The sequence below is a fragment of the Diceros bicornis genome, chromosome 29 (assembly GCF_020826845.1).
Source record: "Diceros bicornis minor isolate mBicDic1 chromosome 29, mDicBic1.mat.cur, whole genome shotgun sequence".
NCBI lineage: Eukaryota > Metazoa > Chordata > Mammalia > Perissodactyla > Rhinocerotidae > Diceros > Diceros bicornis.
The window spans coordinates 6100397-6127436 of record NC_080768.1 but is presented as its reverse complement, the minus strand read 5'-3'; the positions used below and the strand labels follow the sequence as shown (position 1 = coordinate 6127436).

General features: G+C 43.5%; 1 protein-coding gene across 5 annotated transcripts in view; it reads right to left on the bottom strand.

The window, feature by feature from the left end:
* The window catches only part of MCPH1 (microcephalin 1), a 245714-nt gene that overhangs the window by 25838 nt on the left and 192836 nt on the right, over positions 1–27040 (bottom strand). The window lies entirely within an intron of this gene.

Here is a 27040-nt window from a genome sequence, read left to right as displayed (position 1 = left end):
CTCCGCCTGCTCCAACAGAATGCTCCTCCCAACACTGGACCGGTTACACCAGGCACAGTTCCTGGCCCATAGGAGGCTCTTGATAAACAGCTGAACGAATGAATGCTGTCAGCTATTATTTTTAGATGATATACCTCAGGTACGTTACAGCTAACTGGTGGCGATACCTGTGTATACGTAATGTTGCAGGGGCCATTTTGTTCTTTTGTGAGATAGTCACTTGGAAGCTGAATCTATAAAACTAGCCATGAGGCGACAGCTTTGTTATTAGCTAACTCAGTTCTACGTGACACATTCCTAACCTCTGTTGGACACGTCCAAGGCTGTCTAATTTAGCGCATCTACAATATCAATCATCTTCCTTCTTAACCTGGCTCCTGGTTCTTGCTTCTCTTATTGTCGCGATCACCCAGTGTTGAAACTTCAGGAACATCTTTGATTTCTCCTGCTACCTTGCCACTCTAGCGCCCCAGTAACAACTCTTGTGTCACCTCCCCTCCACAGTTCCTGTCCTAGAGGCTGAGTGACACAGTGGAGCCATTGCAGGCCTGGGCTCCAGAAGAACCTGGGTTTAAGTCTCAGCTCTGTTACTTAGTATCTGAGTGGCCTTGCATAAGTCCCCAGATTTCTTAAGTCAGCTTCTACAAGTGTAAATGATCATAATAGTCACCTAGCAGAAATGCTGGAAGACTGAAAATATATGCCAAGCATGATGCCTGGCTCCTGGGGAGCTGCTAAAGAAATGACAGCTGTCACATTGTTCCCTTGGTTCAGAGACTTCCTCCTCCTCTCTGTGCCAGTCTCTATATATAGACTCCTGGAGAGGAGGACTACTAGGATTCTGGCGTGCACAACTTGACAGCTAGTGGTCCCATTCATTGAGATTAGGAAGGCAGTAGTTGTTAAAATTAACAACCAAGATATCAAATAATAATCATTAACATTTACTGAGCATTTGCACACAGCACATTTGCTAAACTATTCTAGGTATGTTCCATGAAAAATCTAACTTTAATTGCTACAAAAATCCTGTGAGGCAGAGGCCATTATTACCTATGTTTTACTGATAAAACTGAGGTTCAGAATAATTTGGCTGAGGTACCATATTGGTATGTGGAGGGACGGGCATTCAAACCAGACCTGTCTTACATATATAGAGACTACACCCTCCACCACACAGTGTACTGCCTTAAAATTCATGACTGCGGAACCCAGGAATGACTAACAATCTTTGAATTTCGTTTTACATTTCTCAGTTCTGTGATAGTAACTATCTGGGGATATTCAGGTCTTCTATTCTAGAACCATCTTTGTCTTTTAGATAGGTCTTAATTCATTAAATTTCCCTAATCCAACTTCAAGCCTGATTTCCTTGCTAATGTGGGATTTGATTTTATGAAGATTGCACACGGAGTCCTGGCTCCTCCATCCTGTAGCTACGTGACCTTGTGCTGTGTAATCCTCGTTAGATCTCAGTTTCCTTGGGGACAAAGCGCAGATGACAACCTCACAGAGCTGCGGTGGAGGACGTCTTTCACCTTGCTCTTCGTACCATCAGACACACGCCTAACACTGGTGAACTCATGAGAGCATGTTCTAACTGATGACCCCCAGACAACTGAGGGCTGAGCCAGGAACTGGATGAGTGCGGTAGGGGAGGCCAAGACAGGGAGCCTGCGCTCAAGGAAGACTGCAGTGCCTCTGGGACTTACAGAAGACATATGTATCCTTAAAGAATCGTACATAATGCTCAATGTGATAAGCTGATACAGGAGAACGTGGTCTAGATGGTAGACCACTGCCACCCCACGTCTATGCGATTGCCCAGGTCTGAGCTCTGGGGATGGAACAGAGAGGCCTCTGTCCCCACCCAGCTCCTACAGATGGGATGAGAGACCCAGTGGCAACTGAACCGCACGCATCTGCATCGATTTAGAAGTGGGAGCACGCAACATTTAGCAGTCAGACAAGCAGGAGACTCTAAAGACCAATAAAAATGGTGCAAATGAGTTCAAGAATCCTTATGGTTCTTGGCAGAAAAAGCCTCAGGCAAACACATGTGTTGTTAGGCATAGGAGTATAGTTTCTCTAACCAGCATTGGTTTCTAAATTTTTTTAAATCATTAAAAAAATTTTTTTTTTAGTTTTATTGAGATATAATCGACATATAATTAGCATTGGTTTCAACATGACAGCTTCAGAAATAAAAGTTGAAATTCCAAAGAGTTTATACACAAATAAAGAGGGGTGAATAAGGTAATCCTCTGACTGGCTCCCATCAGCGTTGGTGCACGTGGCAAAGCATGGGTGACGTTTCTTCTATAATGAGACTCCTAGTAAAAGTAAAATCCGCGGTGTTGTTGAAAAGATGGAAGGAACGCCCTGTCCAGTGTGAAGGGGTTCACCCTAAGATGTTTTCCTCAAATTCTCATCTTATGCAAAAAGTGAAATAAAGTGCACAAAGAGAATCACTCTGGCTTAGCTTTCCCAAAAATTACATACAAATGAGCCTCTCTGTCTGGTCTCCCTAACAAACCATAATTTAAGCAAAGGCAGAATGCATTTTTCCCTTACTTTCGCTGAACACTGTTGACGACCAGCCTCGAACTCTGTGTGTGCCAAACATGGATTTTTTCAAAGCATCATTTGAGTTTTAAAGACTACATAAGTGATGGGAACATAATCGCCTTGGGAATCCACAAATAACCTTTTAAAAAGTCATAAATCTGGACTTCATGCCTCCTAGTTTTCAACAACTGCAAGAAATAGGTCAAGGCTTGAACGCGGTAGGTTCTGTTTCTCTATAGTGGTCTAGGTCTGGCTGCTCTGGGCCTTTCCCATGTGGTTTAGTGATAACTACGCAAGCCATCCTGCCACACTTGGTTCTGAATCGCTTTTAATGCTCATTTTTCAAAAATCATGATAAAATACATATGGAAATAACTTCTTGATTTTATAGAACTTTTTATTTGATTCTTTAAAAATTGTCTGGCAGCTGGCAAGAAGTCTGTAAACCTATAAAAATACTAGAGCAAATCCACAGTGTACTTTAAGTCGGGGGTTCTAAGCAAAATTTTGGAAAGAACCGCAAACTAACGACCTGGTAGTGTTTTGTGGGTCTTGAGCCTTATAGCAGTACTTCTTATTCTGGCTGTACATTAGATTCCACTGGGAAGCTTTTAAAATAGTGTTGCGAGGGCCCACCCCAACGCCAATTAAGGCACCTGATGGGGACTGGGCATTAGGAACTGTTAAAGCTCCCTAGGTTAATCTAGTGGGCTGCTCGGGCTGAGAAAGGACTACAAGAGTGGTTCTCAAACTGGACTGCATACTGAAGCCACCAGGGGAGTTTTAAAAAAATACCCGTGCTGGAATCCCAGTTCCAGACATTCCGATTTAATTAAAGGGGAGTGTGGCCTGGGTAGCAGGAGTTTAAAAATGTCCCCAGGTGATTCTAATGAGTCAGAACCACCAAATTAGAACCAAACAGACTTTGAACAGTAAACAGAGTCACCGTGGACAAGCCTGTTTGCAGTTCTGAGGGCCATGAGCTTAGAAGACGTCTGTAATGAGTATTTAACAAGTGGGCGCTAGTTGCCTTGCATTGATCCATCTAGTGAAGAAGAACAAAATATGGTCCCTGTCTTAGCAAGCTTGAAAGAATCATGAAAGTAAATCAGTTTGGCTAACACAATTTCAATTCCAAAACAAATTAACCACCCACTAAAAGATGAGCTTTCTTTTTCATAGCTGGAGTTCTCCAGTTCTCTCTGGATTGTCTTTAGGATGCTCCTGCCTTTCCTCTCCTACTCATCTGCCGGCCCTGGCGCCTCTAACCCTGCTCAGGCCATCTGCCACCAGCAGGTCTGGTCTGGGGCCTGTGCGGGCTCTCCCACCCCGGCATGTAGGCCTGCGGTCTGTCCTCCTGGCTTGCTCTGTAGTCCTGCTGAGACTGGAGTCCCACTTTGGCTCCAGCTTACCTTGCTGGCAGTGAGCGCTCTCTGCAGCCCTCACCTCCTGGGGGCCGACCAGGACCAGTATTTCACCTGCTGGCCTTGCTCATCCCAAGCCCTGCCTAAGGCCAGCCTTCCAGTCCCCACCAGCTTCTCGCGGGTGTACTGGGTGCTCTACCGCCAAGCGCGTCCTGGATGGGACCCAGTGTGACAACACGGGCCTCCTGGTTTCCCACGGTTGCCAATCTTTTGTTTTGTTTTGATCCGGTCTCCACATTTTCACATGTGATCTTCCTCCCTCTGAGATATCTCCATTCCACGCTACTGCTCAGTGTGGAGGCGGGATGCACGGGGAGGCATTTCCTCCTCTCCCCTCCTTTGAGTTGACAGTCCTGGCTGTTTGACATGGGGAAGGCCCTCTAACCAGGGCACGGATCTCGTTTTAACAGAAAATGACCACGACACCTTACATAGGGTCAAGTTTTTTAACGAAGCTTTTATTAAAAGCCATATTTGGGGTCAAGATTTATACAATGACCTATTGTGAATTTTATTTTTAGGTCACTTTATAGTCCACTATTTACTTTTGGGTCACTGTATAATCCACTGTGGTGAATTTTCAAGTTTGATTTGGGATGAATTACGTTTGATTTCTCAAAAGTCTTTTTCCCCCTTCTTTGAGGGTTGTGAGATGTTTTAGATATTTTATTCCATATACAAGTAAATGAAGCAACTTTATCATTCCAAGGTTTCAAAGATTTGTTTTTCTTTATACTTTGAATCAGGCATATTCTTCAGAGTATGATATAAAAGAAGCACTCTCCAGAATCTTGTGATACTTCTGGACTTAGCAATTTGTGGGCTGCCTGCAGGACCCACTGAACTTACCAAATGTTTAAAAACTTGTTTACAAATTTTTTCTATTAAAACAAAACTTACCGATCTGGATTTTTTTAAAAAAAGCAAATTGACATTTTCTGATTTACTAAAACAATTTCTTTAATTCTCAGTGCTTAAAAATGAAACTGAATTTCTTTACATCCTTCCAATGAAGGCACAGGCCAGTGGCTACCAAACTGTTGTCCCTTCCCAGAGACTCAACCTGGAGGGCAAATGCTCCCTTTAGAGTCCAGCGTATGCAGTCTGGCCGCTCAAAGAATTATTTTAGGAGATACAAGCGGTTTGCGGTGTCACGTCTTGGTTTAAGGACATATCATTGTTCAAATCTTTGATTTATGTGCTGCTGAGTCTTTGGTCAGAAATGCAACCCCGGCCGTAACATTTTCCTGACGACCCGCCTGATAGGTTTCCGGGAACAAATCTCATCGAGAGGCCAGGGACTCCCTGCTCTTAAGTTTCCAAACCCTTACCCCCAGAGTGAAACAAGTTCTTTTTCAATGAATCTGAAGTCCCAAGGGAGGAGGGGCACGGGAGGGAGGAGAAAAAGGGCAACTGCCAAATTCTGAGGAAGGAAAGGGCCCATTTGGACGTCAACACTTGGAAAAAGGGATAAAAATGTCCCAAACATGAGTGACCGTTCTAGATTTTAGGAGTCTGGGAAGAGCAGGAGCTGGGTGCCGGGACGCCCGCTTCCTCTGGTTCTCCACTCATAGCTGGCTGTGGGGTCACCATTGCCGAGACTTCACCCCCACCCACCTTACAGGAGACGTGAGCATGAGAAGGAGCAATTGATTCTCCGTGAAATAACAGAAGGCACTGTTGTTGGTATAAAGACTTCTCTAGGCCTCAGTTCTCAGCCTGTAAAACGAAGGGACGGTACTGGATAATCTCCTCATTTTCTTTCCGTGTGGACATTTTTGATTAGATGGTTCCTTCTGATCAACTTCTTTGCTCTTACTCCTTTGTACTTAGCAACTAAATTTCCCCTAGGTAATTTCAAAAGCTTCTACTGTACTTAACTTTATAATTCTAAGTAACTTTGTCCATATTACAAAAATATGCCAGGAATTCCGACATTCACTGGAACATTCCATTGTATGCTAACCCACCTAAACAAATAGTCCTGGAGGTTTATTAGGGAATTTTTTTTTTTTTTAAATATTCATCATTAGGCTACTGTAGTTGAACATAGACCTGATTCAAATGGTCCAGTGTCTACTTCTCTTTCAAAGTCTGTTCTATTGGCTAAAACATCGTTGGCTAGTGAGTGAACACGTCTGCTGGCCTCGTGGAAGGGCTGTCTCTGGGAAGGCCAAGCACAGGAGCCGTGTGATACCTGGGAAGCCACTTGATTTGGTGCTTGAGCAGCCGGCAGCGAAGACGGCTGAGACGAGGGAGGTCCAAGGAAAGGAGCAGGCTTTCCCAGTACTTCTTGTCAGCCAGACAACTGATATGCACATCAAGCATTATAAAAAGCTCATTTATTTTCATGGAGGTCGAATACCTTAGTAGACTCTACTTTTTAACGTAGAGTAGAATCACCATATACAGAAGAATATTGACTTTATAGAAGTTCAGAGAATGAGACTCACGAGCGATGGTTTCAGAATTAGTTACAGATTAAATCTCAGTTTGGATCTCTTCTTATAACATTACACAGCCTACTTTCCATTCATTTGTTTGAAACCAAGGTTAGCCTTATGAATAAGTAGTCCCTATGTAATTTACTGAAGCGGGGGAAGGTGCTTCCAAGCCCAAACTCCTATCCCATACCTCCTTGCTGATGCCTTTAGCATCAGTTGTATCTTAAAATATAAACGTTCCTGGGGGAATGAACACATTGGCTTAAATTCACACAAATGCGTAAACAACTGGTAGTCTCATTTCCTAGCAATGTGTATGTGCTTGTTTTTTGGGCTGAACTTTTAAAATTGACTTTATTGAGGTATAATTTACAAACAACAAAATGTACAAAGTTTGATGACTTTGAAAAACATATATACATATGTATACATGTAATCACACCTCAGTCAAGATTAGAATACTTCCAACATCCTGAAAAGTTCACTCCCGTCCCTTTCTAGTCAATTACCGCCCCCACTCCCAGACAACCACCGCCCTGCTTTCTGTCACTTTCTGTAGATTAGTTCAGCCTGCCTGGAAGTTCCCGTAGAGGGAATACACAGCAAGCACTCTTTCATGTCTGGCTTCTTTTGCTCAGCATGATGTGTGTGAGACTTAGCTATGCTGCTGTGTATGAATAGTCTGTTCCTTTTTACTGTTGTATTTATTGTTATATTATTGTATGAATAGACCACAATTTTTATCATTCACCTGTTGATGGACATTTGGGTTTTCCCAGCTATTAGATATCATGAATAAGGCTGCTGTGAACAGTGGTGTGTAAGTATTTTGTTGACAGATGCTTTCTTTTCTCTTGGGTAAAGACCTAGGAGTGGAATTGTTGGGTTGTTTGGTAAGTATATGTTAAAACCTCAGTAAGAAATTGCCAAACAGTGCTCTAAAGTGTCTGTGCCATTTTATACTCCCACCAGCAAAGTATGAGTTCTAGCTGCTCTGCGTCCTTGCCATCACGTGGCATTTTAATTTTGGCATTAATTTGGCAGTAGTGGGCGTGTAGCTGTATTTCACTGTGGTTTTAATTTGCATTTCCCTGATGACTAATGATGTTCAGTATCTTTTTATGTGCTTCTCTGCCATTCACATAACTTCTTTTGTGGAGTTCTGTTCTTATGTCTTGCTAGTTTTTAAAGAACTTGGACTGGGTTGTAAGAATTCTTTATATATTCTGAAACAAGTTCCTTTTCAAATATTTGGAGTATGACTATTTTCTCCCTGTCTGGGGCTTTCCTTTTCATTTTCCTAATGATGTCTTTCAAAAAACATCACTTTTCATTTTCATGAAGTCCAACTTGTCAATTTTCCTTTATGGTCAGAGCTTGTCCCCGGGTTTGTGTCCTAAGAAATGTTTGCCCACCCCAAAGTCATGAAGATTTTCTCCTACGTTTTCTTCTAGAAGCATTATCAACCAGTATGCTGTGACAAAGGGTAAGTGAGGACAGCTCACTAGAGAACAGACCCGGGGTGGGAAGAGGAGGGCAACATGCAACAGAAAAAGGATGAGAAAACTGAAGACGAAATGGAGCTGGCCCCTTTGATAACAACACATAGTAACGGGGTCATGAAAATGAGCACATTCCCATAAACCCCAAGACCTCACAGAGATGGATGTAGACTAAAGGAGAATCAGGCAGCAGGCGCTAGTCACTTTCTGATTTTGCATCCCCTTTTTTTTTCTAAATTTAGAGTGGATTCATTTCTGGGGAGACTGGGAGAATCCAGGTTGCAGACTAATGGTTGCGGAGCACAAGGGTGAGTGACTGATGCCTCAAGTTCATAACACACTCCCCACACACACACACACAATTATCTATGTGTGTGTATATATATATAATTTATTTTTTCTACTTCAAGACCATACTTGCCAGGCCATATTTAGTTGATCACATCTCTTAAAATAATCAAAATGGAAAAAAATCCGAAGACACAAAAGAAATATCCTTCAGAGAGTGGCCAGAGGTCAGACCCAGGAGCAGAGCTTAAAAGAGTAAAGCATGCAGAGTGGGGCCAAGAGGTGACTAAGGGGGAAGGAGATAAGATCTGTCCACAAATACCTGGAGGCTGTAAACAACAAGGAAAGGACAAATGACCAGCCCACAACAAAGGCTGACCAGGAATGTGCTACGTATTAAGGAGAGGAAACGGACAGGCAAGGAAGCCTCCCCACTGGCGTTCCCGGTGAGTTGGAGAGCCCAGACTCATGCCTCCTCCTCTCCCAGCACCCCCCAACCCCTGCCCCCCAGGCCAGCCCTCCCAGCCCCTGATTCTCCCCACACTGTTTCAGGTCTGGTTCTTCCTCCCATTTTCATGGCCATGGTTCTAGCTCAGGGTTTCCCGTCCATATGTGTGGCTGCCCAGGCACTTTCCGTCAGGACTCTTAGATCTAACTTCACTTGCTTTCACTTCACTGCCTGGAAATCCTCACAAAACTCTGAGACCATGTCTCTCTCTGGTTCCAAACCCTGCTGGATAAGAGATAACGACCTTAGTTTGGTGTTCAGGCCTCTATGATCTGGCCCCTAACAACCTTCCATCCTTACCAATGAGTAGCCTTCTCAAATATTTCTGCTCAAGGAAACCAGTCTTCTTAACCTCTATCTGTACAGCATTTAGAACCTTGTTACCTCCTTCTAATCAGATTCAATTTTTTTTTTTTTTGGTGAGGAAGACTGGCCCTGAGCTAACATCTGTTGCCAATCTTCCTCTTTTGCTTGAGGAAGACTGTCACTGAGCTAATATCGGTGCCCATCCTCCTCTATTTTGTATACGGGATGCCTGCCACAGCATGGCTTGATGAGCAATGTATAGGTCCACACCCAGGATCCAAACTCATGAATCCTGGGCTGCCAACGCAGAGCGCACGAATTTAACCACTATGATACCAGGCAGGCCCCACAATCAGATTCAATCTTAACTCAAGATAGTTATTGAGTGTCTTTAATGTACGATGCAGGGGATTAAAAAAAATGAGGACAAAAATGTGGACCTTGCCTTCAACAAGCTCATAATCTGGCAGAAGAGACATACATAAACATTTAATTAAACTATGTGATATTATTTATCCCTTCTGTACTATAGGATTTATACTGGTGATAGAAAAAAAAAATACTGTAAGAGCATAAAAGAAGGTGAAATTAATTTTTCCTGGAAGGTCTGGGGAATGCTTCCCAGCAAAGCTTGTTCCTAGGATAATTAGGAAAAGGATGTGTGTGTGTGTGTGTGTGTGTGTGTGTGTGTGTGTGTGTGTGTGTTGGGTGTGATGGGGAGGCAGGGTGAAGCAGTGATCATGACGGTGAGACCTGGCAGAGGACAAAGTGACATAAACAGCTTGGTTTCAGGCACAGAAGGTAGTCCTGTGTATCCAGGTGGCATTGAGGGGCAGGGAGGCAATGGGGCTGGTAGGAAGGTGGGTTGAGAACAAGCTTTGTGAAAGGTATAGAATGCCTTGCTGAAGAGTTTGAAGTTGATCTTGCAGGCAAAAGGAAATCACTAGAAATTTAAAAGCAGAGTGTAACATGATGAGATCTGTGTTTTCCAAAGATGCATTTACAAAGATGACTGATAGCAGTGACAGTGGAAGTGGAGGGAAGAAACATCTGGAAAATACAGCTGACAGGCATTGCAATCCACAACAGTGAGGGTTAGAGATGACACCGGAGTTTCTAGTGTGTACGGCTGCAAGGCTGGCAATGCCACTTCATAGCAGCCTGTGTTGGAAGCACAGAACGAAGATGATGTTTAACTTTCTCCTTCCTGGGGGCTCAAGTCTGTATGTCTTCCTTTTTATCTCTTGACGGCCACTTTATCTGTCTCCATGTGGGCGCACTGAGCAATTATGAACGGACTCCTTGCTTCTTTTCTCACCTCAAATTGTGTTAACAGGCGCCGTGTTATACTTTCCCCAGTTGATACGTCTGTTCAGTAGCGTTAGATAATGTGGGATTAGCACCCATCAATACACTTACCCTTTACGTGGGGGTATCTGTAGCTGTAAAAGGACCTAAAAAAGTCTGGGGGCCTTCCAGACCTTCCGTGTATTGCCTTGAAACATTTCTGGAATTACCTTATGTATCTCTTGCATTGTTTATATATTCAAATAAAGTTTAAAAAAAAAAATCTGTATTTGTAAACACTTATAGAGGTTTAATTTTTTCATTTCATAGTAATATTGTTTTGTTCAGTGTTAGTCCATAAAAAAAACTATCTAAAATAAATCTTTTGATATACAGCCATAAAGTTTTTGCCTTGTCACATTTATAGTCTTGGGTCAGTCTAAAAAGCGGAGATTGATGCTGCAAGCCTAGACTTTCCTTCTGGATCGAGGCATGTTGAAGGTCCAGCTCAGCGCGAGAGCTCAATGTGAGTCCTGACTGAACCCTGGGGAGATGCTGTGGTACAGCAGAGGGCTGTGAGCTCGGGGGGCGGGGCCTGCACTCTCAAGTTGATGTCCACAATGCAGGGCAAGTATTCATGTGTCTAAAGTGGCAGGCTTCTAAACTTCAAAAAGAGGCACTGCTCGGATTACAAAATGGGCCAAAGACGTAACAGACCCCTCACCAAAGAAGATACACAGATGGCAAATAAGCACATCATATGTCATCAGGGAAATGCAAATTGAAACAACAAGGAGATACCACCACAAACCTATCAGAAGAGCCCAAATCCAGAACACTGACAACACTAAATGCTGATGAGGAGGTGGAGCCACAGGAACTCTCACTCATTGCTGGTGGGAATGCAAAACGGTGCAGCCACTTTGGAAGACAGTGTGGCAGTTTCTCACAAAACTAAACACACTCTTACCATACAATCCAGCAATTGTGCTACTTGTTATTTACCCAAAAGACTTGAAAACTTATGTGCACATAAAATCCTGCATGCAGATGTTTATAGCAGCTCTATTCAGAATTACCAAAGCTTGGAGGCAACCAAGATGTCCTTCATTATGTGAATGGATAAACTTGTACATCCAGACATTATGAAACATTATTCAGCACTAAAAAGAAACGAGTTATCAAGCCAAGAAAAGCCACGGAGGAACCTTAAATACCTATTACTAAGTGAGGGAAGCCAATATGAAAGGCTACATACTGTATAATTCCAACTACACAACATTCTGGAAAAGGCAAATCTATGGAGACAGTAAAAAGATCAGTGGTTGCCAGGGGTTGGGTGGGGAAAGTTGAAAAGGTGGAGCACAGAGGATTTTTAGGCCAGTGAAACTACTCTGTGTGATACTATAAAGGTGGATACATGTCATTTGTCTACACCCACAGAATGTACAACACCAGGAGTGAACCCTAATTAAACTATGGACTCTGGGTGGATGATGTGTCCATGTAGGTCCATCAATTATAAGAAATATACCATCTGGTGAGGGATGTTGATAATGGGGGAGGCTGTGCATGTATAGGGGCAAGGGGTACATGGGAACTCTCCGTACCTTCTGCTCAATTTTGCTCTGAACCTAAAACTGCTCTAAAAAAAAAAGAGAGAGAGGTACTGCTGCTCTGGCAGGAATACCAGTTATCCCGAGCACTTGGTGAGCACTTGTTCCCTTTGCAAAGACTTCCTCGTGTTGCATCTGGGCATCTTTCTGACGTATCTTCGAATGGATAGGGCAGTGTAACCATCCTAATTTAGCAGAGGGGTGAGACTGCCAGGCCAGGTCATACAAGCTGGAGAAGGTCTGGGGATCACTGGCAGGGACCCTAATACTCATGCACTCTCCCCGCCCCTCCCTGGGCTTCTTACCAAGTTCCATTAGGAGCAGCACCTGACTTGTTAGTGCACTAGGGAATTTTCAAAAGACTGAACTCCAGCCAGGGTGGCCACAGTTTTTGCATATTTTAAGGCAGCATCCCAGCCTAATCTCTCAGAAAAGGATGGGAAATTTAAACCTAAAGATTTCTGTGTCTATACGAACTCAGCTCACATCATTACTGTAAGTTTTTAATATTACTAAACTGTTATTCAGCTTCTGCTGTTAAATGTTTATGAACTGCTTAAAAGCAAATAGAACATAAAGAAATAAATTCACAGTGCTTTTCATCCATTCCCCTGACTGATGGTTACTTGTGCAATAGAAATAGCCTTGAGGTAAATGATTATTTCACTATGATTTCCCTTATTTTATTCAAAGGTAATTATAAAAATGCATGTCTGTATGTATAAGGAGAGAATTCCCCTGCTCTATTTATTTAATCTTGATAGCTGATATTTTTAAAAGTGCACACAATCTCCAGTTGAACCTGAACGTGATTTCCTACCCCCATCCACTGCCACTAGTTAAAAAAAAAAAACCAAAAATGAAGAAAAAACGTAAATCCAGGGGAAAACTACCAGGAGACTATTTCCAACAACAGATGACTCAACTAGCACCTGAGAATTTGTTGTACTTGTGTGCGCCGAGGCTCTGAACTTCCTGTTTCAATAAAATACCAAACAAGTTGTGTTTCCTTTACAAATAAGCTATTACATCAAGCCCTGTTCCTATAATTTCAGGTTTTTGTCTCCATTCCAACATTTTCTTTGGCAAATGTAGAAACATTCTAATTAAAGTGGAGAGGAAAACAAGCATCATTCATCACGATAAGAATAACGCACAAAAGAACATCCTCGGTTTCTCCTTCTCTCCCTAGGCTCTGCTCCACTTTACACGGCGTGGTGACCGGCGTCATGCGGTCCCTGACTAATTCCTAGGCAATGACTTAAAGCGAGCCTGAGTCACTTGAGAAAAAAATTCCAAAGGTATCAATAATTCCTGTCACAAGTTTAACATTCTCTTAAAAATATCCTTCCGGGCCGGGGAGGAAGGCATTCCTTTAGGTAATCACGTAACCACATCAAGGTTTCTTTTAAGATTCTGAGATTAGAGGAGTCCTTCCTATTTATGACCATGCAAGCCTGAGATGAAAGGAATATTCTTACTTCCCAGGAGCTCTTTAAATGGTCACTTCTACCAAAACTTTTAAAAGCCATATATTTGCTCCAAGAAGTGCCATCTGAATAGGTTTAATGCTTTTTAAAATATATGGTTTAATCAGAAGTAATCAGATCTTCTCGCGGCTTTCCCTCTTCTCCCAGTTAAGTCGGGGGTCTGTATATATCTGCGCATATGTACAGGGCGTGTATGCACGTATTTTAGTACGGAGTCCAAGTGAGAGCCAGAGCTCCTTCTGTTTTGATTTAAAAGCACTCTATTTTGGAAAGTCAAAATCTGAAATGCGTCCAATGGGGAAGCTGCAGCGTCAGCCAGGCTGCAGTGAGAAATGATCAGTTCTGGGCAGTTCGAGGCTTTTCCAGTCCTGTCTGTGTCAGCTCATTTCAGGTTCTGGTTAGCTTTTCTTACCTTACAGCAGGCAAGAGAAAGCCCACCGTGAGAGACCCGCTCCACACGCGCCTTCTCTAAGGGACACGCTGCAGCAGCGAAATACGAGCGCGTGTCCCTCTACCTTCTGCTCTGAAACCACCTGCAGACCCACCACTTAAACGTGGGTGCAGATGTGTGTGCTTCAGCTGAGAACAGTGGCAGAGACAGGGTTGCTCAGGGTAAATAGCACCAATTACCTTTTCAAAAAGCTTCCTGACTGTTGAGGATAAAGCCCTGCTTAAACCAGTAAGAGAACCGACCTCTGAAGGCAGGCTTTCCCCTCCAGCCCACTGCTTTCTTTGGAGGATACCCTCCCGACGAGCCTGGTCAAGAGTACTCACTGCTGACCCACGGGCATCTCAAGGTGAGGAGCCGGGTCTCCTTTCCCTTCTCTTTGGTATTTGAGGCTGGGAACCGAGCTTTGTCTCCGATCTCAGGGGCTTCTGCCTGGCCTCCTGCTTTCTGACCCCTCCATTCCCTTCAGGAGCTCTGGCCCTTCCTGGGATTCCAAAAGGCTCACTCCTGTGCTGCGTCCTAGACTTGTGCAGACACGCTCTCTTAACCCCGACCTCCGTCTAGTGTGGGAATCCACTATCTTTCCGAGGCACACGCTGCATCTCTGAGGAGGCTGATCGACTGCCATTGTGTCCCCTCCTTCCTGACCCACTGCAAATTCTGTGCAGTGGGGACATTCTCATTTCATTGTGGGGGACATAGGGGCAATTATACACTTGCAGACGTGCTAAGCTAATGTTGTGTGGAAAGGGACAGCATCACCTGGAAACATGACCGTTCATTCAGCCTGCACTGACCAGCATTCACGCCACATAAGGCTCTATTCAAGGTGCCAGAGGAAGAAAAACCGAAAGCATAAGACTTTGCCATGAGGAGCTCACATTTCTTTCAAGGAGACAGATGAGGGCAGGGTGAGCACCCACCTGGGGCAGTGGTTATGTGGGCTCACAAAGGGGAGATATGACATGTAGGAAAGTGGTGAGTTCAGAAGCAGCACAGGAAAGTTAGAGGCTGAGAAAAGCAGGACTGAATTGAAGGATATGTTGCCAGAAACAGAGAAATTAGGAAAGAGAAAGGGCCTCCTCCTTCGCTCCCTCCCCCTTCCAGGCACCAGCTCTCAGCCTGCGGGGCTCTCCTGTCCTCCAGAAGCAGCAACAGCAGCTCCTAGAGAGCGGGCAGTGTCCCAGCTGGGCAGGGTGAACATCTGGCTGAGAGTGAGCTTGGGCCCAGGGCTGCCTGTTATTTATCTCTGCACTATCTCTGGTGTCTGCAGTGCCGAGTGGCATCTGGCACTAGCACATAAAGTCCATCTTACACGTCAGACTCGTCACTTGTCAACTAAGTAACCAGTCCTTGCTCTAAAGTCTGTATTCCAGCCTTGACTTAAGGAATCCCTTCTAGACGTCTAACGTCCACCTGAAGCACAGGGTGACAATGGTAGGAAACGCTGTGTCTTGCCTCTGTTCCCTTTCTTCCACATTTTCTCTATATTGACAGTGATGATGGTAAAGATAACCTTCACGGAGCCTTTATGAGCACCGGGCATGCTGCCCAGGACTAGTGCTAACACAGCTGCCCGCTTAATTCTTACAGCAGATCACCACCCTCATCGAGACGCAGGGAAGGGACAGAAAGTGCTCAGAGTCACACCCAGGAACCAAGAGGACGCTGTCCGGCCTTGCTGGACTCAACCTCGTGCTCTGCGCACCACTGTGCACCATTGCTACTTTCCTAACCTCCAGAGTGGCCTAGAGAATCAGTTTAGATTCTCTGCTAATTTAATTTACCAATGGCACCGATTGGTTGCTGAATCTTACCACATCGTCCATATAGGGGCCCTCACATTCATTCCTTATTTTTGTTCCCCCAGGTATAACTGACCAATAAAAGTTGTATATATCTAGGTTGTACAATGTGATGTCCTGATATACTACACACTGTGAGATGATCCCCACAATCAAGCTAATTAACACCTCCGTCACCTCACTCAGTTACCTTTTTTGGCAATGGGAACACTTAAGATCTACCTTTCATACTTTCTGTCCTTCTCCATTGTCTCAGTTGCGCCTTGGCCATGTAGTGGTTGATAATTAACAATCTCCACTGCAGTGTATTTCTCTTTTAAAAGACTATGAATTCCAGCACAAAAGGGAATTATTTTGACCTTGATCTGGTTGGGTCGTTTCAGTTCTAGTTTGTTGGCATCTACTGTGGTCCAGTCTCTGTGCGGTTGCTGGGGATACAACGACAAGTGCCCCAATCCTGCCTCCTGGGAATCCCTCCGTGCGCCCCCATCCACACCCACATGCTCATGTGCTCCTCCCACTATCCACACTTGTCTCAAACTTTGGGCTTCCTTACTGCCCATCCTAAGTCACCGGGTCATCTACTGTTCTAGTCTCTAGACTTTCTTGGTTGTCACGTAACCAGACACATAAAATACCTACATTTGAAGCGATGGAGCCAACCATCCTGAACAGAGGAGTTAGTTTCCTCAACAGATAGATACCTTCGATTCCTTTATTGCTTATAACCCATGATGATGCAATAAGAGGGCCACCTATGAAGGCATTCTGAAGCTGGCTGAGCTACAAGAACATTAGAGCTCATCCTGCCCTTTCCTCTACCTGCCAGGTGAGTAAGTGCAAACCCACAGTGGTGATGGACTCCGTAAAGGCCCAGTTCCAGTTAGAGGCAAAGCTAAGATTTGAGCCCAATAAAGTTATCAAAATATCATCCAATATCCTTTAAATTTAGATGAAAAATGTGTCACTTATGGCTTATTCTCTTCAGCATGACTAATACACATAGAAGCGGCACTCCATGAATGTATGCTAAACGCACGTGAAAAACTGTTTTGAAGGACACAGGAATATATTTTTTTTGTAAAAAAGGGAAAAAAAAAAAGAAGAAACTTACCCATGTGACCATTATTATTTATTGCTTAAAGTCTTCATCTGACTTTCAAAGGCTCTTTTTGGGGAATTAATCTTTCTCCCTTTTGTGAAATGAAGATAATCACGCCTACCTCTTTTCTGGTGCTTTGTCATTTGTAAAGTGCCTTTATCTTCACGACTGTACCTGACTCTCCTGACAACTCTGTTATGATCTACTGTCACCTACTCTCACCCCAACAGTCTCCTCCCCACACAGCAGCCAGAATCTTCTTTTCAGACCGGAGCCAGATCATTCCTTACACTTGCAGTGTTGCCACATCTCACGCAGAGTAAAAGCCCCTATCTACCTCCTGACTCACAGCCTACTGCAGCTCCCTCCACACCAGGCAGGCACCCTCTCTAGGGCATTGGCTCCGTCTGGAACACTCTTCCCCATTGTCTAATTGGCAACTTACTCAACTCTTTCAGCACCTCCTCTTTCTCATTATGGCATAATGCTGCACACCCTGATAACCACCCCCCCCTTCAGGGTTTCCTTCCTTGTTCCCTTCCACGGCACTGATATGACTTGCTTATTCTGTTCATGCCTCGCTGTCTGTCTCCCCCACTAGAATGAAATCTCCACGAGGGCAGTGCTGTGGTGTGATGTCTGTGTCCCCCCAAATTCAAAGTAGAAACCTAGTCCCAGAGGTGACAGTGTTAGGAGGTGGGGCCCTCAGGAATGGGATCAGTTCCCTTATGAAAGAGACCCCAGAGAGTGCCCTGGCCCCTTCCTCCACTTGAGGACACAGCGAGAAGATGGCTAGCTGTCTAAGAACCAGGAAGCAGGCCCTCACCAGACACTGAATCTGCCAGCCTTGACCCTGCACTCCAGAACTGTGAGGGAGAAGTGTTCCAGGTTTATGAGGCGCCAGCCTGCGGTGTTTTGCTATAGCAGCCTGAGTGGACTGAGATGGGCAGGATCCTTGCCCCTTTTGTTCCCTGAGGCAACCCAAGTACTCAGAGCAGTGCCCTGCACAGAGAGGTGCTCAACAGAGGGTTTACTGAGGGACTAAGGACCCGAAAGGTAAAGCGATTTGTCTCAAGTCAGTAAGTTAGTTAGCAATAAACTCGATCTCAAATCGTCTGTTCTTGACAGTTATATTGTCTAAGATTTACAAAAGGTTCTTAGTTACTATATAAGTCAAGAATAGTTTGAAAAACTTTGATATTAAAGAAAAGTCTAAAACCATCATGGAGCCGAGGAGAGGCAGCTAAAACCGTCTCTCTTCTGCCCCTTAAATGAGGCCCTTCTCCAGAGCAGAAAGTTACAATTTGACCTCTGATGTATCTATGCCTCCCCTTCCCTCTCTATACAATCTTAGGAATGAGTGATGGCGGCTGGAGGGCAATGCTGTCTTCCCCTGCCATCCTCTGCCAGAGGGCATTGAGCTGTTGGGATTTTTCTTCTACAGAAAAATGCCCCATCATGTGGTCCCGACAGCCTTCTCCAGGGAACCAGCCTGACAGTAGCAGGCTCCTCAGTCAGGCGGATGGATGAGTGGTGGGGATTGTTTCAAAATCGATTGGACATGATCAATGGCCCACGTTTCTTGGTAATGCCCTAGTTGTTCCACGGAGGGCCCCGAGGGACTCTTTTGGAAGGATTTGCATGATCCATGGGAGTGGTATCCTATCCCCGGGCTGGACCACAATGAAAACACAGGTCAAATTCCATAACGGTGACTCCCATCATGATGAGGTGTTGTGGGTAAAGCCCTCACCCACATGCCATCACCTGGCTCATAACTCCCTGCTAATCTGCTTCAGTGAATTTTCTTAAAACAAACAATCCTCCAAAGTAAACACTCTCCAAGGTCCTGCACAAGGAACCACCTGACCGGGTCTGCCCAGAGCATATGGTGGGGAGGTTGCAGGGGCAGGTCTGGTACTGTGGCTCCCTTCCTACGTGCAGCCACACTCCTGCTCTCCACACCATGTCCTGCTGGAGCACAGCAGCCAACCTTGCCTGAGCAACCACTTGTCACAGTGCCGACTACAAGAAAACACGGACATGTGGAAAGAGGCCGTGGTGAGGCTGTCTGTGGCACATCACCTCTTTTCTCTCCAAACCTTCTGTTTGCCTGAAGGTTGACTGTGGTGCCAGCTAGGATGCTTCCCACCAGGGACAGCCCATGTTCACATGAGAAGAAAGCAATAAACAGAGCTCTGCTCTGACTGAACGCTGTCAATCTTAGCAAGAGAAAATCCTTCACTAGGGAAAGGCGTTCTTCTTTGCTCGAGAAGTCTATGCAACAACTTCATGGCATTACCCAGGCTCCATAAAAATATACCAATAATATCCCCCAATCCTGGATTTATAAAGGTGCCTGAGACCTCTTCTCAATCCGAGAAAGTCAGAAATCCTTCAGTAAAAAATAGGATCTGAACCACACTCTTGAGGCAGCAATTTAAGACAAAAATAAAGCTCTTTGTTTATCTGAAAAAAAAATAGAGAAAAACAAGGGCCTAGATTACTTTAAAAATAAATAAGTACAGCATAAACATTAGAGCGACTTTGATTTAAAAAGAGAAAAGAGAGAAACTGACGATTGCAGGAAGACCCTTGTGTGTTTGAATTAAAATCAAACGGGACTGTAACAAATCTTCACACCCAAGGTCTGGAGTCCACTGTAAACCAGCAGAGGCGGGTGGGGGTTTTCTCAGCAAATGTCTTCTTATGTGGCTGGGGGGGTGGCACTGCGTTGAGGTTCAGAGCCCTGAAAAGGAGTCACTGCCCCATCCCGATGGGCCACCAACCAAGATCTGAGTGAGATGGAGCCCCTTAGCTTATCCTGGGACTCAGTTTCCTTAAGTGCAAACCGAGAGGTCAGACGTCCCCAGAGGCATGCTGAGGTTCTTACAGCTCAAGGACTGTGACTGAGATGGGTCCCTTGGGATCTGTGTCAGCAGTCATGCTGCCATGCTATTCCTTTAGAAATGACTCTGAGTATCCAGGCTCTGACCTCCCACCTCTTACCAGGTGCTCACCGCCCACCAGGAGCTACACAAGTGCTTTCGAACGTCTCATTTAACCCTCCCACCAGCAGTGTAAGGCGGGTTATTATCCTCATTTAATAGATGGAGAAACCGAGTCTCAGAAGGACCTTACTTGTTTTCTAGAAAGCACTAACGCCTGCATTCTTACCCGGCCACGTTTGACTCCGAAACCAGTGCTCTTTACCTCTCTGCATGAAACCTCTCCATTTGAAAAACCACATAAAAATTATGTGATAATAGGCAAATTCAGGATCGCAATTACCTTTAGGGAGGCAGGACAGAGGAAAGAATCAGGTAGGGAGGAATATACAGGGAGCTTTAACTTTGTAAAATTTGCAATATTTTATTTATGAAAAGCAAACAAAAAGTGGAAGCAACAACAATAAAATACGAAGATCTGATAAAGCTGAGTGGTGGTCCATTAATATTGTGCCATTTTCTATTCTTTATATGCTCAAAATACTTCATCAAATATATGTACAAAGGAAAAAATTTATTAACGATGACACTCCAGCAGGGCCTCCTATAGTTTTCTCTTCTCAGTTTGCCTCATAGAATTTTTCCCCACTTCTGTCCCGTAGGTTTCCCTGGCATTTTATGTGTGAAAAACTTTAAACATACAGCAAAGTTGAAAGAATTTTACAGTGAACACAATATACCCACTGCTACCTAGATAGACACATAAAATCACGTTCCTCTCCTTTGCATTTCAATAAATGTAGAGTTTGCCACAAATCAAAACAAGGAATTCTATGGGTTGTAGACTCAGTTGCCCCTAGTGAGACCTGAATGCTCATCCATTCAAACACAATACATGAGCTATGAGTCTCTTGGTCCTAATTCCATAAAATTCCACCCTCAAACTTCACCAATAATGCTGAAGCAGGAAGTACCAAAACTATTTGTTTCTCTAAGGGCCATAACTCTTGGAATATAGTGGATATCTAGAGCTTGTTACCCAACTGACAAAGCATGCTGGAGAGAAGGCTGCAAAGATATTTCTAAAGGGCTCTTAAAATATTGTTGCATTTAAGGAAATTCAGGTTTTTTAAAACCTATTGGAGAGAGGAGAAAAATACCTGTTAGTCTAACCATGCATTCCTCACACGGGGTGATTTCAATGGGGGAATTTCCACGCATATACTGACTTCGTGGGCCAGCAGTGTGGAATCATTGTTACCAGGGTTTATCACTCAACATTTGATAATCTATAAACACCACATGAGAACAAGACTTTAATAAACAATAGCCCCCGAGTTCAACCATGATGTAGCCTCCAGGCAGTAAGCACAGTTGCTATAAAAAGTAGGCCTGTAGCTAAGGAGAATGATTTTAATCAATCATTGTGCCCAGTGAGGTGGCCTTGGGGTCAGAAGGCCAGAGATGAAGCCAGTCTTCACTGGCCAGTGAGGAGGTCACAGTCACCTCATGCAGCCTCAGTTTCCTCCTCTGCGAAGCAGAGATCATCCTAATACCTGCCTCGGAGAATTACTGTAGGAGTTGAATCAGCCAACCTATGGGAATGAACTTTTGAAACTCTAAACTGCTCTTCAACGCTTATATTTTTAAAATTTATAATTTTTTAAATCTTTCTTTCTTATAGTTATTATTTATTTATTTGAAGAAGAACAGGCAGCCTTTCACAGAAGATACATTAATAAGAGATCTTTTCTATCAGTAACTTTAAGAGATTATGAACTACTAGTAGGAGGACCACAGTTCTTAGACACCAAATCCTTTCCTTCTGCTCCTGTAGTTCACTTTGTCATGTTCCTAAAATAAGTTATCGCTTGTGACAAGGTCTCAAGACAGACTGGCATCCAACATGCCACACAAGAGAAACTGGTTTTAGAGCCACATTCCAGATTAAGCCCTTTATCAATCTGAACTCAGAAACCAATAGATTCTCTGGTGGCTGAGAGCCAGTTTGACTTGAGAAAGTGCCAACATCTTCTGCTTCCCACCCAGGATGCCTTGCTTTTTGTGTTCATTGCTTAGTCTTTGATGACATTAGCTTATGACACACTTCAGAAAATATAAACCAAATGTTTTTCACTCTCTTCATGCATGAAATGATTACAGGCTGATACATATTTAAGACAGAGTGTTATTCCCCTCCACTCCTTCCTCTACTGTCATTCTTGCTTCATTTTTCATTCTTATTTCTATGTATAATTATTACACAGTTGGACTCTTATTTTTTTCACTTAATGTTATAACACACTCCCATGTTGTTGAAAACTCTCTGCAAAAATGATTTTTCAACTCTACATAATTTACTCAATCATTCTTCTAGTACTGAATGTTTGTTCCTCACTCCCCCACTTCTTGCTATTATCAAGAACTTTCTAAGGCAGAAAGTTTTAAAATGAGGGTAGCATTTGAAATACAACAGAATAAGAAAATATGGGGACAAAATGTGTCTTTTTTTAATGCATGTCTTGTAGGCATTTTCAAGTTAATATAGTCATTTATGAATTGAGACTTTTTTTTTGAATTATTTTCATATCAATAAACAGATTTAGACAATTATCCAATATATATTGCTGCATCTTCACATTTCAGTTTTATGACAAATAAGATATAAAAGTATTCAAATGCTGTACACTGACTTAAAAATTAATAAATCTCTGAGACTTTACACATAATTCATTTAGTCGCAACAAATACCACAGCAACACTTGAGAAAGTGCTGTAAGTTGTGACTGACACGGTTTTTATTTGTTCTTATCGCACACCTTAGGAATGCGTGACATTGGGATGAAAGGTAGAAGTGCCTGGCACACAGTAGGTGCTCACTGAAGTTTCATTTCCTTTTCCCTTCCCCTCTGGCTTGTCTTCCTGAAAACAAAACCTTGTTGTTCAGGATTTCATCATTTCCAGATGCCTGCTCTTCAAATGACACCCAGAGCAGTACACATTGATGTCACAAAGCCTGGAATTTCTGGTGGGAAATCGGCGGTAGATGAACTCATTGGACACGAAGATCCTGTTTTCATGTCAATATCCTTAGTAATAAAATATGAGGAAAGAGGAAGTATAGCATATAAATAAGTGTTCCTCACTCACTATTATAGCCTCAATTTACACCAAAAAAGGTTCCCATCAATTGAGGTATCAGTTGTTTTTCAAGAAGAAAAAGAAATGAATCCTTAATAAGTGAAAATATCATTAAAGTCTGAGTTCTGTAAAATGATTTTATTTCTATTTCACTACATCTCTCTAATATCTATCTCTATAGAACAAACCTGCCTCCCTGAGACTATGGGAGGAACAGGTCCTGGGAAAATTCTTACTGTCAATTTATCATCTAGGTATTCTGATGATTTTTATACTCCAATGTTCAAGCATTGATTATTTAAGAAAAATCTATTTGGAAAAGCAAAAGTATATTTTCAGTGATGACCAGTTCATTCTTTCAATGCTGTAATTTCTGCCCCTCTACCATTTTGATTATTTTTTCTGATGCTCTGTTAAGTAACAACTAGATTATAAACTATGTGAAGTCCCCATTCGAGTCTTTTCTCTTAGAATTAGGATTCCAATCTGTCTATTGTGCTAGCAGACGCTGCAGGGAACAACCCCCCTGAACTGAAGGCCATTGAGGAGAGGTGGGCAGTTACGGTAAAGACGAGCTTGACCAGGACTTAGCAGTGTCTTGGATAGGCCAATGACATAGGAACATTTAAAACAGATGTGGACTAATGATTTTGTTCAACATCTATTTGGAGAACAGGTGAGAGCTGCAGGGTTCAGTGTTTCTGTTGTCCTAAGCAATTCAGGGCCGGCCCAAACTGACATACCCCACTCTGCAGAGCTATGAGACCGCCCTCCTTAGGAAGGTGTTTGATCCTCCTTGTAATTCCAGCATGCTCCTTGGGTGGGGTGTGGGGGGGTCTCATCCTACCCCGACATTGCTTATCAAACTATTCCTTCCAACTGCAAAGTTCGTTTTCTGAGGGACGTTCTCATGAACACAGCTTTCTTTTTCTTTCTTTCCTTTTTTAAACCTTTTTTCCTTTTTTAAAAACATTTTAAGTGAGTTTTTAGTTCTTGTTCCAGTAAAGGTTAGCACCCTTTATAGACTGACAGCTGCCTGGTTGGCCCAAACCTCCTCCTGGCTCTGAAATATAAAGTTGACCAGAGGGCTGCAGCTATAGCCTCCTCGTCATGGACAATGACCGGGGTGGAGGAGTAGGTGAGGTGCCCATGTGCCAGCACTGGTGGAGGTCAGTCTGCTCAGGAACCAGCCCTGTTAGCTGCTGTCAGCACCCCTCCCTAACCATCATAAACAATTCCTCACCCTCAGACCCCTATATATCCTCCCTTGGCAAAGTGAAAATTCATTTCTGTTTTCCCAAAATGACCAGACTTTGGAAAGCTTAAGGCAAAATGGTTCAGAGATACCTCAAATTGAAGTGAGCCTGAACTCTACAGAACTCTATGGAACTATCAGTTCCATAGTAGAACATACTATAGTTCCATAGTAGAACAGCCTCTACGAACTCTGTGGAACTTTGCCCTGGGGGAGATTTTCAAGTGGGCTATCCCCCAACACATTAGTCAGAGGACCCTCACTGGCTCAGAGAGCTCAGACTCATACAGCACAAATCACATCATCAGTTTAGGTGAGAAAGGGTAGTGTCCCCTCCCATACGCTTCTGGGGATTGCTAATTCACAGCCCTTTGACTTTGTCTGGGCTCTCTGGACAGAGTCTCCACAAGTATTTGCTTTCTCTCTCATTGACCAAAGCTCCCTTGCAAGTAAGAACGCATTCTTACAAAGGAGCACTGGCTGAAACCTTATCATTGCAAACTTTTTAAGACCACAATAAACCATCCAGGCCCCAAGACTGCTCTTCTCCTGAAAAATTACGAACTGATATGTGACTATGCACGAATGTATGCCAAAAATCGTAATCAGATTCATATTAATCAAAAACTGGAAACGACTCAAATGTCCCCAGTCACTAAATGAGAAAAAAATAACGTTCTGTGCCTTGCGTGTAGTGGTGATCACACACTGTACATAGTTGCCAAAAGTCACCCAACTATACAGTGAAAGGGGTGAATTGTATTGTATGGAAATTATACTTCAATAAAGCTGGGAGAAAAAAAAGTCATGAGCTGAAACAAACAACAAACAAAATCTAAACCAGAAGTAGATCTTGTGATAGCAAAGTCTAAGGACAGTCAGTTGGAACCCAACATGGCCGAGTTAGAAGTCCATTCAGAGGACTCTATATCTGCCAGACTTCAGTGAGTCATTTTTGCTGTCAAATTATTTTTATAAAAGAAAGAGGTATAGACTTCTGGTCTGTACAATTCAGACCACCACCAGAGACGTTCAACCCTGCTCACACCAAATCAATACACATCACTGACAACAAAAATAACTGGCTATTACCAGCATTGAGAATCTGAAACAGGTGCCCCTCGCTCTGGCTTGACTCACAAGTGCTGGGTGTCCAAGATGAGGGCATTATTGGTCCCAGGGCTCCCCACTAAGACAGCCCCACTCCCAGAGCCCTCACTATGTTAATGGGAGTATTTCCATCACACAGGAACCATCTCAAGGAATTTCAAGTCAGGATGCCCATATTATGGCAGGTTATGTGACACAAGAGGTATGCTACCATAGGCCAAAGCCAGTTATGGGATTCAGAAGGCAAGTTTCTAAATCTCTTATCCCTTCAGTACATCCTAAACAGCACTGCCAGATCAATCTCACTAAAACCTGTTCACGAGTTTTCAGTGGCCCCCACGGCTGACAGTCATGAACAGCCCTAAGGCTTGGCGTTCAGTCATCCTCTTTCAGATTTATTTCTGTCCCTTGATCCAGACTTGAGGCTTAGGGCATCTCATCGATACCCTGAACTTTTCCACCTGTTTGCCTTTATTTTGTGTTCTCTTCGTCAGAACTCAAATTATGCGTGTACTCCTAAACCCCACGACTGGCATGTGGCAGATACTCAGTAACTGTTCAAAGAATGGTGTTACAGAAACTGTTTTTTAAAAAAATTTGTCCTGCAATCCCACGGCATAATTGGTCGTAAAGAATAAAATATAGACCCAGGTGTTCAGGCATAAGGCTTTATTTTATAAAGAGGAGAAAACAGCAGTTAAATGTAATTTCTTTCTCTTTTTATGGACAAGATAGAAGGAGGGATATTTAAGTGTGCAAGGAAATCCAGCCAAAATGAGTGAGATGAAAGACGCCTAATGTCACAAAAAAATTTCCATGAAAGAAAAAATATTTACAGTGCTCTCTTGTTTTGTGACATTTATAAAGGCAGACCCGAAGTTCCAGAACTCTAGGATGAAGACATCCTAATCACGTGTCTTAGTTGCTAAAAGTAAAACCTGGGGAGACAGAGGCTCCAGCTGCAACGTTGCACTTCAGACGCGCCGGTGGCTGTGGGACGGGCTGTCAGACAGCTGTGGCTGTGCCAGGTCACACTTCCAGCTGCGGTGACCACGGTCAGATTCGACTTCCCTGTAGCACTCACCCGAACTGTCTCCTTTAAACAGGAAACTCACGGGACAATCGCAGCTGCTGCGGGTGGATGCAGCCCTCTCTCCACATGTCACTCACACTGTATCTTACCCTGGACATGAGCTGGTTAAACCCACACTCCTGTTCCTAAGGGGTCCCAGCCAGGGACAAGGTCTTTCTTTGCCATGCTGATAAAACATTTTTTTTTGCCACAGGAAAATTCAGAACACAGAGACACGGTGTACTAGTCTGAAAATATTAGAAAAATACACTTTTACCCCCAATACTCAAAACTGAACTGCTGGAGGATGGTTTATACTTATAAAATATTATTCCTATAGCGCTGCCAAGAATGCTGGAAGTGGGGTGGGGTGAGGAGGGGTTATCTAATGATCCATATGGCTCTATTAATCAAATCTGCCAATTAGACTCTGCAGGAAGTTTCCTATATTTTATTTGGGCACTTCTGAGATTGTCTCTGCTTTGCTATCTGTTAATCAAATGCGGGCAATTGTGTAACTGGGGGCACGGTGTGACCCAGCTTGTTTAGCAGAACTGTGTCTGCACGCAAGGGCTTCCCCAAATAGCTGCATCTTGTCAGAATACGACTGGATTTGGAAAGTGCAAGCTGGACAGGACCGTGTCATTGTCAAGTCACTTTAAAAAGTCACTACACATTGCTTTGTGTACTGTCAAATTTTGGAAAAGATTAAGTGAAGCTGTAGCC